The sequence below is a fragment of the Panthera onca genome, chromosome D4 (genome assembly GCF_046562875.1).
Source record: "Panthera onca isolate mPanOnc1 chromosome D4, mPanOnc1 haplotype 2, whole genome shotgun sequence".
Taxonomy (NCBI): Eukaryota; Metazoa; Chordata; class Mammalia; order Carnivora; family Felidae; genus Panthera; species Panthera onca.
The window spans coordinates 61,610,536-61,628,777 of NC_138351.1; the positions used below are offsets into that span (position 1 = coordinate 61,610,536).

General features: G+C 48.8%; 1 protein-coding gene and 1 long non-coding RNA gene across 2 annotated transcripts in view; both read right to left on the reverse strand.

The window, feature by feature from the left end:
- GABBR2 (gamma-aminobutyric acid type B receptor subunit 2) overlaps positions 1 to 18,242 on the reverse strand; it is a 347,631-nt gene that overhangs the window by 259,048 nt on the left and 70,341 nt on the right. The gene's annotated exons all lie outside the window — the stretch shown is intronic.
- On the reverse strand, positions 13,191 to 16,460 carry LOC132663165 (uncharacterized). The gene is made up of 3 exons (XR_013551584.2): positions 15,516 to 16,460; positions 15,005 to 15,200; positions 13,191 to 13,452 (listed from the first exon to the last, which is right to left on the reverse strand). It is a non-coding gene; the product is annotated as an uncharacterized LOC132663165 (long non-coding RNA).

Below are 18,242 nucleotides of genomic sequence, written 5' to 3' on the forward strand. Positions count from 1 at the left end.
GGAGGCTGGGAAGTCCAAGATGAAGGCCCTGGCAGATTCCGGGTCTAGTGAAGAGCCACTTCCGGTTTCCAGAAAGCCTGTCTTCTCCCTGCACGTTCACACAGCAGAAGGGGCAAGGGAGCTCTCTGGGGTCTCTTTTATGAGGGACACACACATTCTCCTTGAACACCATACTGTCCTCTGTCCTACGGAGCATGTGGCCCAGGCCCCTGACGCACAGTATACAGTGGGTGCTCATGGACTTGGCACAGTCACCCAGTTACACTGTGACCGGCCCAAGGAAGCGCAGCTGTGAACCCAGGACTCGCACCAGAGCTCGAGACATGCTGAGGATCTGCCAGCTCAGGGTGGCTGAAGCAGACAGCAGGAGACACAGAGTGGAGAAGGCCTGGATGTGGGGGTCTGCATTCTAGCAGGTCGGTCGGGAAGGGGGCAGGTGCATGTTTGGTAACTGCTGAACATGAGCACTGGCTTCACAGATGCTGTTTATCTCATCTTCCTGCGGGTTGTACCTGAAGCCATCCGTAATAAAAAGCTCGGGGCGGGGGGGGGGGGGGGGACAAACAAAAGGGAAAGAAAACCCTGCATTCTCCCCTTTCCTCATTTCAATGATCCCACAAAACACACAACCAAACACTCAAATCAGCTAGGGAGAGAGGCCTAGGGGCTGGAAGGGCAGGACGGCTCCCACTTATGTCTGTTGGGCAAAAACTGTCTTTCCAGGCACCATTTCCAGGCAATTTCATCCCTCCTACGGCGTCAACCACCTCCTGTGGGCAGTAACCCCAAATCCCGACCTCATCCCTGCTGTGCCCCTCAGCTCCAGACTGCACGTCTCCACCTGGGTGACCCACAAGTTCAAACTCAGACTTACCACCTTCCCCTTAAACGGGGTCAGTGTCCCAGAAGGTGCACTGCAGATGTGTCTGGGAAAGAGACCCTGAGATTCAGACCCCGAGAAGACTGCTTTCTCTCTGTAAGCCTTCTGTATAGGTATGGCGCTCAGCAGGTGCTTAGTACACAGGAGAGCTCAGTAAATGTCAGCCATCGCTATTATTAGTATTGATATTTGCATTAGTATTAGTATTAACATTCCCCTCTGCAGGTCCCCCAAAATCAGGAACGACCCTAGACTCAAGGTTTGCACGGCCCCTTGCACCCAGTCAGTCTCAAGTCCTGAAGGTTCTCCTTGCTGCGCCAGCCTCTCTGCCCCATTGGCACGTGCCCCTGTCTGGCCTTGTCATCTCTGCCCTGGACCTCAGGCAGGCTCCTTCACTCCCAGGCCTGCTCCCTCCCATTCCTGCCAGCACCTTTCCTCCAGAGTGAGCTCCTTAAATGAAAAGCTGATCATGTCACTGTGCTCAAAGGCTTCTGAGGCCCTCCAGGGCCAAAGGCACTTTGTTCAAAATCCTTCACTTTACCCATATGGCCTCCCGGCTCCCCGCACCGCTGGCTGGCCTCCCCGCTCCTTGCCTGGACTCCTCAAGCTGGCAGGCAGTGTTCTAAAGAGCATCTCAGCTCTGCCTGTCTCTGCTCAGCAACCTTCCTCTCAGAACTCCTGCTCCCTGGTGAGCACCCCCTCACTTTGCCTTCCATGGCTCAGCTCAGATGTCCCTGTTTGCCCAGATCCTCCCTGATCATAGCCGGCAGGTCTGACCACCTCCTCCCTAGGCCCCACGGACCTCTCACTAGCTTCTGGAACATCACCAGTAACGGCAGTGCCCAGCCTCCTGCACACAATACCAAAAAGGAATCAGAATGCCAGGGTAAGTGGTCATATTTTATTTTCTCATATAAGGACATTAAAGAACAAAATAAAATGAACAAACAAATCCTAACATCTTCTATCACTGCGATTTAATTTTAAAGAGGATATGATGAGTAGGAAGGGGAGGAGAAAAGGAAGAACAAGTAATGGATGTTCTTTAAAATAACAACATTAGCTCTAGGAAAAACTCTTCCTTCTTTTTCTCATGTCACCATGGTCTGTAAAAGCTCTGTCAAGGCCAGTATGGGCCAAGGGCTGGCCATTGTGAACATTCTCTGGGTTGTCCACATCTCCCATGAGACACTGTGAGCCCCTGGGAGAGAGGCTGAGCGGGGAGGTGCTCGGTAAGTTCACGGATGAGCACACAAATGAGCAGGTGTGGCCGCCCACGTCAGCAGGTGTCAAGGCCTCCCTGCTCACCAGCTGCCTGGGAATGTGACTTCCGGTAACACACCATCACAAAACAACCCAGCTTCAGCGAGGACCCCTGGCCGGGCTGCTGAGTGTACTTGTACGACCACTCCTCCTAATATCACGCAGGAAACACTCCTTGCAATAATAATAAAATACAAACAAACCTGCCCAGGCACTTGGGAACAATTTGCAATTGTTAAATAATTCAATGGGAGGGGGGAAAGATGCAGGGAAGGGAACTGAGACCCTTAGAGAGAAGCTTGGTTTCTTTTTCTTTTTCTCTGTTGCCTTTTTTTTTTTTTTTTTTTTAAAGAATCCATATCCTGCACCTCTTCTGGGGTTGGTCTTTTTTTTTTTTTTTTTAATGTTTATTTATTTTTGAGACAGAGAGAGACAGAGCATGAATGGGGGAGGGTCAGAGAGAGGGAGACACAGAATCTGAAACAGGCTCCAGGCTCTGAGCTGTCAGCACAGAGCCCGACGCGGGGCTCGAACTCACGGACCGCGAGATCATGACCTGAGCCGAAGTCGGCAGCTTAACCGACTGAGCCACCCAGGAGCCCCTTGTTTTTGTTTTTGAGCAAACTATCTGTACCTGCCACAGTCTTTACTTTTCTGGAACGCCCCAAATAGCCGCTGGATTCCACAAAGTGGGGAGCCACTGTCTGTAGCGGCTTGCCCAGGACACTAGAGCTGGAGCAGGCACGGCCCTGGGTGCCGCTGGGTGACCTCTTTGGGCCTCAGCACCCTCACCCATAAGGCATGGCGATTCCTCTTTTACCTGCCTGCTAGAACGGGGTGGGGGTGGGGGATCGGGGGCAGGGGAGGAGGGAGAGCTGAGACGCAGGGCAGCACAGGCTCTAGACATTCCGGGACCGAGCAAGAACGCAAGCGATGGCTGCTGGTGGCATCGTTGCCGTTGCTAACAAGACTGCTAAAAAGTGTGAACTAAGAAACGGGGTGCCTATGAATAAAAACCCCGCTCTCTCTGGCCTGCCTCACACGGTGCGCCTCAGTTCCTTTGCCAAGGCATTCCCTGTTTCAGGGAGATAAACAAGATCCCTGAAGGCTGTACATAATTCTTCCGGCACCTTCCTCCTGGCCTGCTGCAACCAGGATCGGAGTGGACGTTCTCAAGCAAAGAATCTGGTCTGGAACAACTTTTGCACTGTGTTTCCTCGCTAGCCAGCAGTTCATTCATGCCGGGGAGAGGAGGAATTTAATATTTCTAATTACTTTTTAGGGAGTCGTTTACCCCTGGAAATGTTGTAATTGATTTTCATCCGGCTTCCCCTTGGTTGGTATTATTCTCTCAAGACCCTGACTGAGCCTGCCAACTACACTTCTTTTCCTCCTCTTCATATTCCAGCTGTGTGTTGGCTTTTTTTTTTTCCTTTTTTTTTTTTTTTTTTTTTTGTCCTCCCCCAAGGGCAAAGATCATGCCTGCGATTTCTGGATTCCAGCCCTGTGCCTGGCACATCGGTGGAGCTAAGCCAATGCGCTGAGAACAAAGACCAGGAGAAGAAATTATTTCCCATACCTATGCTTCCTCTAACTGCAGCTCACAAATCCCAAATGGTTTGGGATAAGAAACTGGCCCAAAGCTAATTAATTTTGCAAAACAGACCTTACAGGGTAGCACATAGGATCTTCAGAAAGAATATTCTGGTTTTTACTTCCCACTGAGAGCTTCAGGGACCACAATTAGAGTAGCATGAAGCAACAGACTCCACTCTTGTTCACTAACCCCCAAGAACTTTTCCACTGATGGGTACAAAAATAACGTCCTGCTCCATTTGCAAACATCACCTCCAATTCAGATCCATGCTTTCCCATGTTTTTGTTTGTTTGTTTGTTTGTTTTTGTTTTTTTGTTTGTTTTTTTTTTTTTAAGAAGCTCTGTTTGGCTCGATTTTGACAACAGGAAGCTGGGACATGGAGGTGTGCCCCAGGCATGGGATGGGGTACTTCAAAGACAACACTGCCAACCGCCTCAGAACCACCTGGGTGGGGGTGGCTCATTCCAGTGTGGCTTCCCAAGCTCTATTCCACAACCACCAAATAGGAATCTCTAGGGCTGCTCCGTTTTTAATCAGCATCCCTGATGATCTGGATGTACTCTAAAGTTGAGATGCCAACTCATTTTTCTGACAAGGAAATCTATTCAACACCTCCTCTCCAGTTCCCTCAACCCCCACACACATTAATTTCTCAGACTTTAATGAGTAACTATTTCTGCAGGACAGGACATCAGTGGGACTCTATAGGATCCCAAGGACTGCAGCCCCTCCAAAGTTCTCAGGGTCTTGTCTGCAGCCCAACATTCCCCTTCCCCTTCCTGCAAGGGCCGCCAGCCACCCTTTAGGCTCCTAGAGTTTCCTTTTGTTCCAGAAGATCATGTTTTCCAAGTTCAGCTCTTCGATCTGCAATGGGCAGAAGGCTGGGCACAAGGACAGGCCTTCAGAACCTGCTTGTTAATTGCCCAACACTTGGCGACACATAGATTAGAGCCATTCACTGGGAAGTCCTTCCTTAAATATGCATTACTGAATGCTAACTGGACATTAGTGCTAACAGCACTAATACCAATGCTAGGGATAAGATTCCCTATAGAAAACCGTTTCCAGTTTACAAAGCATGTCACACATTTTCCCTTTGATGCTCACAGTCACCTGTAACATTGTCAGAGCAAACATCATACCACTTTACAGATGGGAAACTGAAGTTCAGAGAGGTTAAGTGACCTTCCTGAGGACCTACAGCTAGTTGGTTGCAAGACTGGTGCTAAATCCAGACCTCGGGACTCCCAGGAGCCAATCACGCTTTCCCTGATCCGGTGAATAATTATAAAGTACCCACTACGTGCCATTCATCACAACTGCGTTGGGGATGGAAGAGCTGACCTGGTCCCATGCTCGCCCTCACACCCCAAGCTCCAGCCACAGTCTCTCTGTGCACCGTGTTCCTTCCACTACATGCCCACCATACCTACTATCACGCCCACCCATCCCTGACCTATGTGATTCCTATATGAGCTTCCTCAGCAATGATGCTTGCCATGGATTCCTTCACTGCATCCCTAGTGTGCCCAATGAATGGACAGATGGATGCTGTGCAAAGATGCTGAACATCCCAGGCAGAGTTAATTGGACAAGGTACGTAAACCCAAGCCATAGGCTAGCCACTGACCTATCACCTCGTGGGTCAAGGAACAGTGGGCTGGCAAGGCAATTTCCTCTCCCGAGAATCCTGAGTTTGGAAATATTAAAAAAATGAGGAAGTGCTCTCAGAGCACACATCGCTTCCTCCCAAACCTGGTGAGGTCCCCCTTTATATATGCTCATTTCACCATGTACCTAACCCTCATGCTCATGGTCACACTGTATCTGTTCCCTACGCTAGACCCCAAGTTTCATGGCAGTCTTGTTTACCACCACATCTCTGGTGCACTCAAGATCTAAACGAACAAATGAATGAATTGAATGATGGTTGACCGAGGAGCCATGAGAGTCCACCTCATGACATAGCTCACAGGTGCACCTATAGGAGAATGGGTCCCAGAATCACGGAGGCAAGAAGCAGACCTGCTCAATTTCTGGTTGCTGTGCCTAAATCCACCGTTGAGGCTCCATCCAGGACCTGCCTAAGAGACAGGGGAAAATACATAGTGTCCATAGAGAAAGCCATGTGGGGAGAGGATGGGCCATCAGACCCCATGAGTTCAGGCTGCAGAACTGGGAGCCGGTCAGCCGGGAGGAGAGCTCACTTGGGGCCTGGTCATGGCCTCCACACTCTGATGGATTCTCAAAGGCAGAAAGCACAGATGTGGTTCGTTTCATTCCAGAGAATAAAAACAGAACTACGTGGGGTGAGGGTGGGGGATGGGTAAGAGAATCTATAAGGAGGCAGATATCAGCTGAAAAAGAACAACTTTTTAAAAACGAGGGCTATTTAGGCATGGGATGAAGAGGCGGCAGGCCAGCCATCCCCAGAGGTGTCCAGGCATCAGATGTCCCTGCTGTGGGATGGGTATAGAAGAGATTACAGCACTGGAAGGCCCCTTCTAACCCTGAGAGTCTGAGCTTTTGTTCTCACTGCCACAATTATGTACATTCTGATGTAGCTGTCACAACCTCATCTGTTTCCTGAAGAATGTGACAAGCTCAGTTTTATGAAGAAAGTAAACACAGGAATCCCAGCCAAGGTGGTATCACAAATTAAATTCACATCTTGAAATCCCTTCCTCCCCATCATACCAAACACATAGCGATGATAGCTGAAATGCAAAAATAGAAAATCTGAAGATATAAATTACTCGAAAATAAGATACAATTCTCAAAGAAGAAAGAAAAAAGCCCCACAACATGGTAAGCAAAGAGGAAGCTGTGGGTTTGGTGGGCTTGATGGGCCCTGGGTGCAAAACAGCCAAAGGTCCCTGGCAGTGAGAATTCTCCAGGACAGCAGAGACTCATAGAATCCCCAGAAAATGCAGGGGCAGAGCCACATTCAATGCAAAGGGGAACCAGAGCCAAGCTCACTATTTAAAGCAAAGCAGGTAGGGAACAGCTTCTGCTACTCATAAGAAAAGCTGGAACAAAGTTCTACCAACTGCTGCCTGGCACTGCAGGCCACACGAAGCTGCATGCTTGTGGGTGGCAAGACAAGGAAGGAGAACAGAATGACGAATTGAATGCAAAAATGGCCCTAGTTATTCAGTCCTTTCTGTACCCAGGGCCTTTGTCATATGACTTTGCAGCTCTCCCCATCAGAAGGTGGAATCTACTTTCCCATTTCTTGAATCTGAGTTGGCCTCATGACTTGATTTGGCCAAAAAAAAAAATACAATAGAAGTGACAGTAAGCTGGTTCCAGGCATAGCTCTTAAGAGCTGCCAAAGACAGTTCATAATGAATCAATAACCAGATGGACAACAAACTTCTTGTCAACAAAAAGAGATCCAAAAGACAAAGTTCTGAAGGTAAATTACCATTTGTCTAGAATTCTATACCCTGCTAAACTGTTACTCAAGAGTAACAGAGGAACACAGTTACTCAAGGAACACAGAGGCATTTTAAGACACCAAATACTAAGAGAGTTGACCACCCTTAACCCCTACCATACACACTGAGTACTACTTAAGGGTGAATTCAGCAAGCAGAAAAGTGAACCCAGAAGAAGAAATGTAAGGGGGAAAAAAAGAAAGAAAGAAAGAAAAGAGAAGACAAAAAAAAAAAAAAAAGGTGAGCGAAGGCACTGGTAAAATTTGTTGGCAAATGTAATTGTTAACTAAAAGCCAAAAATAACTAATTTTTAAAAATTAGTGGATCCCAAATTCTAGGAAACAAGAAATACAGAGCAGGTATTTAGTGGGTTGTCAGGCATTGCTACAATGCTTGCCAGATTTAGTACAGAAGAAAGATACTGTGTAACTTTAGATTTTAGGAGAAAAAAAGAAATATAATTTAGAATGTGTGCTAAAATGTTAAGGGTATAACCACGTCAGCAGAGGAAAAAAAGGGGATGGCAGAAGGAACACCCAAAATAAGATGGTAGAAATATGTCAGCAATCACAATAAATATAAACCAATTAAAACCACCTATTAAAAGACAAACTAAAAGGAGTATACAAAATGGGATGCAGAATGTTATGTACAGTATGATGTTTATATAAAGCTTTAAAAATACTATATATTGTTTATGGACATGTACATCTGTAGTAAAATATAAAAACAGAGATGGGAAAAATACAACCAACTTGCAGACAGTTGTTATTTCTGTGGAAGGAAGAAGGGAGGGGGAGGAGAGGGGAAGAAGGGGGCTTCAGTTGCATCTGCAATGTTCTGGTGCTTTGAAAGATGAGATCTGGGGGAAAAATATTCACACTTTTCCAATCACAGATGAAGGTATAAGCTATATTGTCACTATATATTTTTTTTCTTTCTGCATGTTTGAAATACTTTGTGATGTGTTTTCACATTGGAAGTAAGGAGGAAAGAGGTGAGGAAGGAAAGCTGAGAGGGAGGGAGGGAGGGTAGGATTAGTTTTGACATATGGAGCCTTGCTGACCTCCTCTCCCAGGATTAGCCAATTCTCAGAGATAACAAACAACTAGTCTGTGAGCCTTTTATATGCAAGCCAATCCAGGGTCCACACCCCCAACCACTTCATTTTGGGGGGCTCTCATCTCAGACTCTGGGCCACCACTATCCACCTGCCCCAGTCACCCTAGAACCAGGTACCAGATGACTAAGGGCAGCCCTAAGCCCCAGAGCCCAGGGAAGTTATCCAAACCAGTCAATCTTAAGCTGCTTACCCTGCCTTGCCAGATCCTTCCCATGGAAACCACAATTAGGGCTCTTGCCCACGTCTCCCCTCACTCCCTCTGCTTCCTGACCATCCCTGGGGCTTCCCTGTGTGCCCTGCCTGGGGTGGCCTGCTTCCTGCTTCTAGGGGACTTCTTTCCTCTGTGACAGTCATTTCCATGTCTGCACATCTTACCATACCTGATTAAAACAAAGCAGGTAAGCCAGAAGCAGGAGAAGGAAGGAAGGGAGGGAGGAATAAATATATAAACATAAGCCATACAGAACTTACCAGGAAATGACACCACCAACTGAGGGCTGACCAGGGGCTCACTCTTTCTACACAGGATTCTATTCCCCAGATATAGACTTTCAAGGCAAATAAACCTCCTCTCTGCTTTTAGCATACGTTGTTCTCTCAGCCCCGAACAGCTTACAGCTTCTCTTCCCTGATCCCCCCCAACAGAACAGACTGCTCTCCCAAAACAAGCCTCTCCCAGGGTTGTCCCACAGTCCAACCCGAGGCTGTCTGGTCCACTTCTGATGCCTCACTCACCAGGTTCCAGATGCAGGGACACTGTACCGCCTGGGATCGCTGGTCCCAGCAGGTGCAGACACACCAGCGTGCAACATTGATGTCTATGCAGATGGACGAGAGGACAGTTACAGCCCTCGGAGGCTCGGAGTACGGCTCCCTGTGTGAGAATTACTAAGGAAACGAGGAAAGACTGCAAGCCCATGGGTGCAGCAACACGCAACATCCACAGTGGAGCCATGAGACAGCACCGACGGTTCCACGCGAGTGAATTTCTAGATAACCCGATCGTATACCTTCTAATGCCCAAACTTCCAAGTATTTTTCGACAGACTCATTTTTAAAATGCAATACACATGTAGACACCTGCAGCTTTGAAACACATTCTTATCGTTTATCATTCTTTCTCTTCCCCCCAAGAACCTTTTTAAATTGCTAAGGTAACACATGCTTGTAGAAAATGTAGGAGCGCCTGGGTGGCTCAGTCAATTGAGCATCCTACTTCAGCTCAGGTCACGATCTCACAGTTCATGGGTTTGAGCCCCAAGTCAGGCTTTGTGCTGACAGCCCAGAGCCCATTTTGGAGTCTCTGTCTCCCTCTCTCTCTGCCCCTCCCACCCCCCCTCTCTTTCTCTGTCAACATAAATAAACCTTAAAAAAGAAAAGAGGGGCGCCTGGGTGGCTCCATCGGTTAAGCATCCGACTTCAGCTCAGGTCATGATCTCATGGTTCATGGGTTCGAGGCCCGTGTCGGGCCCTGTGCTGACAGCTCAGAGCCTTGGAGCCTGCTTCAGATTCTGTGTCTCCCTCTCTCTCTGCCCCCTCTCCTGCTTGGTGCTCTGTCTCTGTCTCTCAAAAATAAATAAAAATAAAAAATTTTAAAAAAGAAAAGAAAAAAATATCCCAATAATACAGTAGCATCTCAATCAAGTGGCATATGCAAGCCCCTCCCATCTCCCTTCCCTCCCTCCAACCTCGAGCTCCAGGAATAGTCACAGCCCACCCCCTGCTCTCCTGAACAAACAGCACCCTGCACTGCCCGGACACTTTCATCCAGACCACTGGATGCGTGCTAGGCGCCTTCACACGTGTGCAGTTGAACCCTCTAAACAGCTCGGTGAAGGAGGGGTGATTCTTGCTCCCAGAGTACCAGCCATGGTCAGGAATGTGGCCGGAGCCCAGCCATGGCTTTGCATCCTGGGGGTCTGCCATTCGTGAGGTCCGTGGGCTTGGGCGGCTCTGCCTCCGTTCTGTGCTTCAACGTCTCGGCGCTAATAAATGATGCCTACTGCACAGTCAGTTGTGAGAATTAAATTAACTGACACCGGTCAGGAGCTCAGAACAGTGCCTGATATACAGAAACCAAATAAGTTATTATTTGCATTTTACAGAGAAGCAAACAGAGGCTCCGAGAGGTTGAGTGACTTAGCAAATCCAACGGAGGATTATGAAATCGAGTGTGGAGCCGCCAGAGGTCCCGTGAAGCTCACCGCGAAGGCACAGGGCGTAGGGGGGCGAGGGTGCCCTGCCCCACGACTTAATTTCCCCCAATGTTTTAGTCTTTAGGTCCTCGTCTGACATTTTCTTTCCCCTCTCACCCTGCGAGTCAGGTGACATGCTGTCATTTCTTGCCGCTAGCTCCCTGCCTCCATTAACCTGACACCCGCTCCCAGCTGGTTGACTTGCCGTCGACTGGGAACCAAATTTCACAATGCTGGTGAGAACGGTGAACAAAACAAGTACAGCCAGGCACGAGCACAGCCCTTAGCAGAGCTCCCATTCATAAACTGAATGAATCTTAATAAGAGTCTTCTCTACCAGCAGCTCAGAGACCCGCAGACTCCAGGCTGGGTTCTGGATAGGCGAAGCGGCTACACCCACGCCCTCTGGATAAGTGAGGTGCTGATGTATGAATACGTTTTCCATATTTTCAAACAGAAGTTTCCGACTTAGGCATTTTTTAAATTTCCCTGCTCTCAACGTGCAGAGCCAGGCCCCCATGGCCCCTCTGGCACTGTGTGTCACTTCAAACACCCACATTTCAGCCTTCCCCAGGAACCACACTCCATTCATATTCCGAAAGCGTGCACAGGACCTAGGATCATCACCAGGTGCCACGTTGCATTTAAACAACTTCCCGACTCACCACAATAAATCCTCTTTAGGATGGGTGGTCGCAGGTTGCTGTCAGGTGTGTGTGTCTGAATGAATACTAAACTGGGCTGCAAACCAAAAGGAACCAAAACACGTCTGGGGCCACAGCTCTGGGCCGAGCCCTGGGGCACCAGGGTGGGTGAGACCCAGGCCGCCCTGAGGGAGGTGAGCGTCAGGTGAGTGAGGGAAGCAGGGCACAGAGAGTAAAAGGTAGTGTGTGAAGTTCCGTGAGGGAGTCAAAAAGGAGACTGAGGATGTCCAGAGGAGGGTGTACAAATGCAGTTTGGGGAGAGGTGGGGACACAGCGCTCTTTGTGACCGCAAGGGCCTCTAAGATCTCTGACATGGTTACACTCTTGTGCTGGTTGAACTCACAATGAAAGCATGTGCATTAGACACACACTGTGGCCCACGCAAAAATACCAAGGTCCAGCAGGAGTGACAAGGGAGATGGGATTTTCCGGCTTATTTTGCACAATCAGATAACTAGGGTTCCTAAATGGATTTCTTTGGCTTCCATTCTCTGATTAGATCACCTCAAAATCATTATCTCTCCTCTGGTGAATATGGGAGCCCCAGATCATCCGTTACCCCCCAAAAAAGGTTCAGTAAAACAAGCACTCACGTCACGGCAGGGACAGACTGAGCATAGGAGCAGCGATATCCATGGGGTGAGTGGGCTGCTGGGAGATGGGTTGGTTAGGAGTCCAGGATGAGGGGGCCAAGGTACTTGGCAAACCGAGCCAACCAGTAGGCTGTATGTGGGTGGAGGGGGGGTATGGCTGACAGGGGCTGGGACCTTCCTGGAACTGCTGATCTCCTGCAAGACTTGAACGTGCAGCCAGAGACTGGTGTCCAGCTTGGGCCCACTACCTGCAGCCCATACAACCTGAAGCCAAAGTCCCCCCACCAGCCTAAGCCTGGATTTGCACATCTATAAAATGGAAGGATACCCATCCCACTGGGTGGTTGGTGAGGACTAAAAGGAGAAAGGTGTGTAAAAAGCTCAGCCCACTGCTGGGTAGGTAGAAAGGACTCCAAAAATACCTCTCCAAAGAAGTAGCTGTTATTCTCAGTCTCGCCATCATTAAGAAGTGTGCCTTTTACCCGTGTCGGGAGCCCGCATCCCCACGGCAGTAAGGCCTCGGGACAGACTGATCCTGTGTCCTCAGTTCCCGGGTCTCAGACCTCACCAAGGGCGTCCACCCTTATTCCACAAGATCCCTCTAAATGGCTTAATAACAGGGGCCCTCAGAAGGGGAGCCAGGCACAGCATAATTACCAGTTTTGCACCATCCTTGTAATCTTGACTTTGTGGGGAATGTTTGATCACAATAGTTGGGGGCTTGTGTGTGGTATTTAATTAGGCAGATGAAAGCACGTTCGAATGAAACAATAGTATCTCTAACTTAATGGCCTGTTGTGTGTCTTATCCCTAAAACCATGACAAAGGATGCTTCCATCTGAAGGCAAAGAGAGCCTCCCTCCTCCCCTCCCTCCCTCTCTCTGTTTACTCCCAGCTGACATCCAGTTAACATGGTTCCCACCTCGCCGCCACCACATTCTAGTGAATAAGCCATGCTCCTTTACCAGCCACCTAATGGATGGGATACAGAAGAGGAGGGACTGGAGGGGCAAGTGTGGTACAGTGGTGAGCCTGGGCTTCCAGCCTGGGCTGCCCCCAGCTCCACAACCTCAGGCCAGTCCCCTCCCCTCTAAAGGGGCAGCTTTAGTTTAAGCCAGAAGAGCCCTGGCTCTTCTTTCTGAAAGTAAGATAGTTACTAGAACTTGTGCCCATGGGACCGAGATTTGGGGGAGATTTATAAAATTAAACACGGTTTAAGACGGGATAATTAAACATAATAAAAACAATGTCCAGCTAAGAAGCATCCAGAAAGAGATATTAGTAGGTAACAGGATGATCTCAGAAGTCTTGTCTAGCTCTAAAATTCCATTATTTTAATTCTGGGCAGTAAAATGCCAACATTTACCCAAGTCAATAAACATCAAGAGACTGATATTTCATTGGAATCCAAGTCTGATTTTTCAATATTGATTTTTGTGAAGTCAATTTTGGTTTAAAGTGCCTTTTTAAATTGGTGCTCCTGTGGTGTCAAATGTCAACATTTATTTTTCCAGAACTCTCTTTCCTATGGGGACTCTGGTCAGAGAAGGAAGCTTTTGATACTTGGAGTTCCTGTTTCTCTTGCTTCTGATTCAGGGTCCTGATTAACAGCGTAGAGTGTGCTGTTGTTGTTGTTTTAACCAAGCCTTTAAGTTTCCTGTTGAGATATGAAAAGCAATTTCTTCTATATGCGTGCCCATCATGAAAAAGACAGGAGAGGAAGAATGGGGTGGGGGAAGGAGGAGGAGCTTGGAAACCTTCACACTCCCTTGCAGCTCACCATTCGCCTGCTGTGTGATCTTGTGTTGGCCACTCACCCTCTCTGAGCTTTGTTAGGTTATTTGCGAAAAGAAAATAACAACACCTACTTTACAGAGAGTCTGGGAGAAACAAATAAGGTAGCTCATGCCAGTGCCTGGCCTGGAGCCCAGCCCGCAAAAGGCATTCAGCAAGTGGGATTGCTCCTGGAATCATTTTCCCTCCACTGCCACATTTTACTTAAAAATGTTCAAAGCTACAGAAAACTGGAAAGAATAGGACAATTAACATCCATATACTTTTCGTCTATTCACCAATCATTAATACCTTCCCACATCTTCTTTCTCTTTCCCTGGTGTTTCTTCCCAAATTATTTGAGTGTGGGTTGCAAGCGTAAGACCACTTTGGGATGTGTCTCCTGGGACTAAGGATAGTCTCCCTCATAACAGCATCCCCACGGTACACCTAAAAATGTAATGTTCGTAAAGTAATACTACTTAAAATAGGATTTGTATTTAAAACTTCCCAACTGTCCCAAAAATGTCTTTTATAGTCTTCTTTAATTCTAAAAAAATAAATGTTTTTAATTCACACATTGCATTTGGTTGTCAATTCCTCTTTGCCAGTGTGCCCCTCGATTTTTAAGTGCTATGAGAACAAAGGCCCTCCAGAGCAAGCAGGAACAAAAAAGGCAGATGATGATTTGGAAGAAGAGGCAAGAAGGAAACCTTGGACCCGGGTGGCAAAACACATCTCTCTGAGCCACTGGCTCTGGGTGACCTTGGGCCTGACGCTTCCTACAGATGTTTTCATCATCTGGAATCAGGCCTTGCACTGGCCCATCTCAGGACCTATTATCACTCTAATGGAGCGGGTTGAGGCTTAGAAGCTTTTGAAGTCATACAGAGCCCAGTTTGAATTCTCCTTTATTAGCGGTGTGACCCTCAGCGTTACCCTCGAATTATCGTAGGTCTCACAGCCTCAGTTTCCTCATCTGCACAACGAGTGTGCTTACGTTAGTGTCTACCTCGCAGGGACATAATTCATAATTAGAATTAAACATCACTTGTGTGGAGCATTAGGCACAGCGGCAGGCACACGCAGTAATGGCTCAGTTTAAAAAAAAAACCAATATAATAGTTATAAATTTTCCAGAAATTATGGACTCTACAATCAACACTCTTATCTACACAGCAATTACCTTCGGCTTATGAAGAGCCCTTCACAACTTATGAAGCACTTTCTCTAGTATCTCCTGTGCAATGCAGTCTGGGGAGGTGGCAGCATGGGGGGCAACCTCCCCCCCTCCGCCCCCCGCCACGTAGAGAAGGGACCTGGAGGCTCAGAGAGGCTGAGGAGGTTGGCTGACATGACCCAGCTGGTTGCAGACCCAGGCCTCAGAGGGGCCCCGCCCTGCCTTGCCCTCCTGTTCTGAGCCCTTGTACTGTTACCGTGGCATCAGCACTGTGCGGCTCTCTATCCACTCCCGCCTTCAGACACACATCTTGTCTTATCTGAATGTCCATCAAATCTGGAGACACCTCGCATCCTGCCGTATGACCACAAAAAGGAGGCTCTGCTTCTCTGAGCCTGTGCGCCACCCGCGAGCTGGGATGTGAACCCTCTGCCCGGCAGGCTGGTAGGGCTCTGAAATGTGAAACAGACAAGTGTGCTCAACTGCACCACAGCTTCTGAAAATGAGAGCCGCCGTTGCTACCATCAGACTCCTGCGGGCCTACTAAGGGCTCCTTGGGCACAAATGTGTCCCTTTACCTGTGGAGCCAAATAATGAGCACTGAAGATTAGGGTCCCTTCTCCCAGCCTTCATTTTTGAATCATAAACTACAAGAATCAAAGTCGCTTTGAAAAATGGCTTTTCATTTGTCATCATTTTCATTTCCTCAAAGAGAAGGCATACTGTCCTGGGCAAAAATCAATGCTTCCCCATAATAACGTGCCTACCGAGATCCGGTGCTGAAAGCCTCATGGAGAAGGAATGGAAGCTTATCTGTAGGACACATCAGCCACAACAAGAGTCTTGAAAATCAATACTTTGTGGGCCTGCATTGACAATGCACAATTTTTTAATCAAAATACGAAACAAATGACTCTAAGGGTTTAAGACGAAAACTGTGTCCTGTCGTTAAAAAAAAATGTCTGCGGGCATCCCAAGTGAAAAACGTATTCTTTTATCAACCCAAATATTATAGTTATCAGAGCATCCTCTGTGTGGCCAGAACCTAGTCACCCTTCCTTCATCTCATCAATGACACACGTATTTATCTCATAGCCTCCAAGCCAGAACCTCTAGCTGGGACAGGAAGGAGGGAACAGTAGTACGTGTCAGCTACACGCCGTGGACTGGGCAAGCTGCTAGAGAAACCAGGATGGAGCAGCAGGTGATACGTGAGACCGTGGCACTCGGTGACTCACAATCTTCCCCGCAGTGCCCCGTCTCACTTGGGATCAAAGCCCCACGTGGCCCGGCTCTAGGTTCCCCCTGACGTCCCCTCTCTTCCTCTTCAGCCTCACCGGCTTCTTCGCTGCTCCTCACACACAGCTGCATTGTTTGCCAGGGTTGTTGTAACAAATTACCACAACTGAGGGGATGGAAACGAGAGAAATGTGTTCTCTCCCAACTCTGGAGGCTAGAAGTTTGGAGTCAAGGGATCAGTAGGGCCATGATCTTTCATAAGGCTCTAGGGAGAATCTTTCCATGCCTGTCTCTTAGCTTCTGGGTGACAGCTGGCAATCCTGGGCATTCCTGGTCCTATAGACCTGCCTCTGTGGTCACATGGTGTCCCCCTGTCCCTCCATGTGTCTCTGTCACTCTGTCTCTTTTCCTCTTCTTACAAGGACATCAGTCATACTAGATTAAGGACACACCCTACTCCAGTGTGACTTCATCTGAACTAATTACATCAGCAATGACCCTATTTCCAAATAAGGTCACATTCACAGATACTTGGGTGTTACGACTTAACATATCTTTAGGGGGGCATAATGCAACCCACAACACACGCTAAGTCTCAGGGCCTTGGCACTTGTCATCCTCTGCATCGAAGGCTCTCCCCTGGGTGTCCGGTCCACACAGTTGTATCACACCTTCTAAATCTTCCCTCAGATACAGTCTTCTCCGTGAGACCGTCTCAACTGCCACTCAAAACGGCAACATCCCCACCCCACCCCCACATACTCTCCGTCCCACTTGTCTTCTTCCTTTTTTTCCATGTGATCTATCTTCTATCTGACTGTATAAATCATTGATTTGCTTATCCGTCTCTCCTCATTACGGTAAGCCCCGTGAGGGCAGAGAGTTTTGTCTGCTTTGTGAAATGTATCCCCCACACTGAGAATAGTGCCTGGTGTGTAATAAGCGCATTATCAACTTGTTGAATGGATGAATGGTCCAGCGTGAGGGAAGATGGGCATGCGAACGGAGTGTGACAATGTAAGGTGACGAGGGCTACAAGGCAACTGCGGGAGTATGCAGAAGGCAGTGGTTTGGCTCCAACACGGGGAGGGAGGCGTCAGAGGCAGCTTCCTGGAGGAGGTGATAACTGGGTAGCGTCAGGAGTCAGGAAGGGCGAACAGAAGAGTAAGTACGGGGGGGGGGGGGGGGGGGGGGGGGGCGGGGCGCGGCGGGAGGGAGACAGCAGAGGCGGACGTTCCAGGTGCTACGTGCAACATTCTAGGAGATGTGACATCACCACCAACACAGCAACTGCTACTTCTTACTACTATTACTTCCGGTATATCCTGAGTGCGTGTGCATCAGGTGCTCTTTTTTTTTTTTTTTAGTATAGTTTTTTAAGTTTATTTATTTTTGAGAGAGACAGAGCACGAGTGGGGGAGGGGCAGGGAGGGAGACACAGAATCCGAAGCAGGCTCCAGGCTCCGAGCGGTCAGCACGGAGCCCCACGCGGGGCCGAACTCATGAACGGCGAGACCATGGCCTGAGCCGGAACCAAGGGTTGGATGCTTCACCGACTGCACCCCCCCAGGCGCCCTGCACCAGGTGCTCTTCTGAGCACCTGTCTTAACTTACGGAGTCTTCACAGCCAATGAGGCGGGGGCTTGTACTAGCCTCCTATGACTGCTGTTAACAAACTGCAAACTTTGTGCCCTAACACGACACAGATGTGTGGGTATCTCACAGCTCTGGAGGTCAGAAGTCCCAAACCAGTCTCGCTGGGCTGGAGTCAAGGTGCCGGCAGGGCCGCTGCCCTTCAGAGGCTGTGGGGGAGGATCTGCTCCCTTGCCTTTTCTGGCTGCTAGAGCCTGGCTGCCTGTGTTCCTCGGCTCCTGGCCCCGTCCTCCACCTTCAAAGCCAGCGGTGTGCCCTTGTATGGCCCCCTGTGATGACACTGGACCCACCTGGATAATCCAGGATGGTCTTCCCATCTCCAGGTCTTTAACTTAACCTCATCTGCCAAGTCCCTTCTGCCACGTGTGGTAAACTTCACAGGCTCTGGGATCAGGATATGGGCGTGTGGAGGGGCCATGATTCTGCCCACCACAGTCCTCTTCTTAGGCACAGTTCAGGCGGGGACCCCAAGGCCCTGAGCAGCTCTGTAACTTCCCAGGTCTCAGTGGGGAGAGGGTTGAGCCAGGATTCAAAAGTCTCTCCACAGAGGTCACACCCTCCTCCACTCTGTGAGACATCATGACAGGTGCATAGACCTGCAA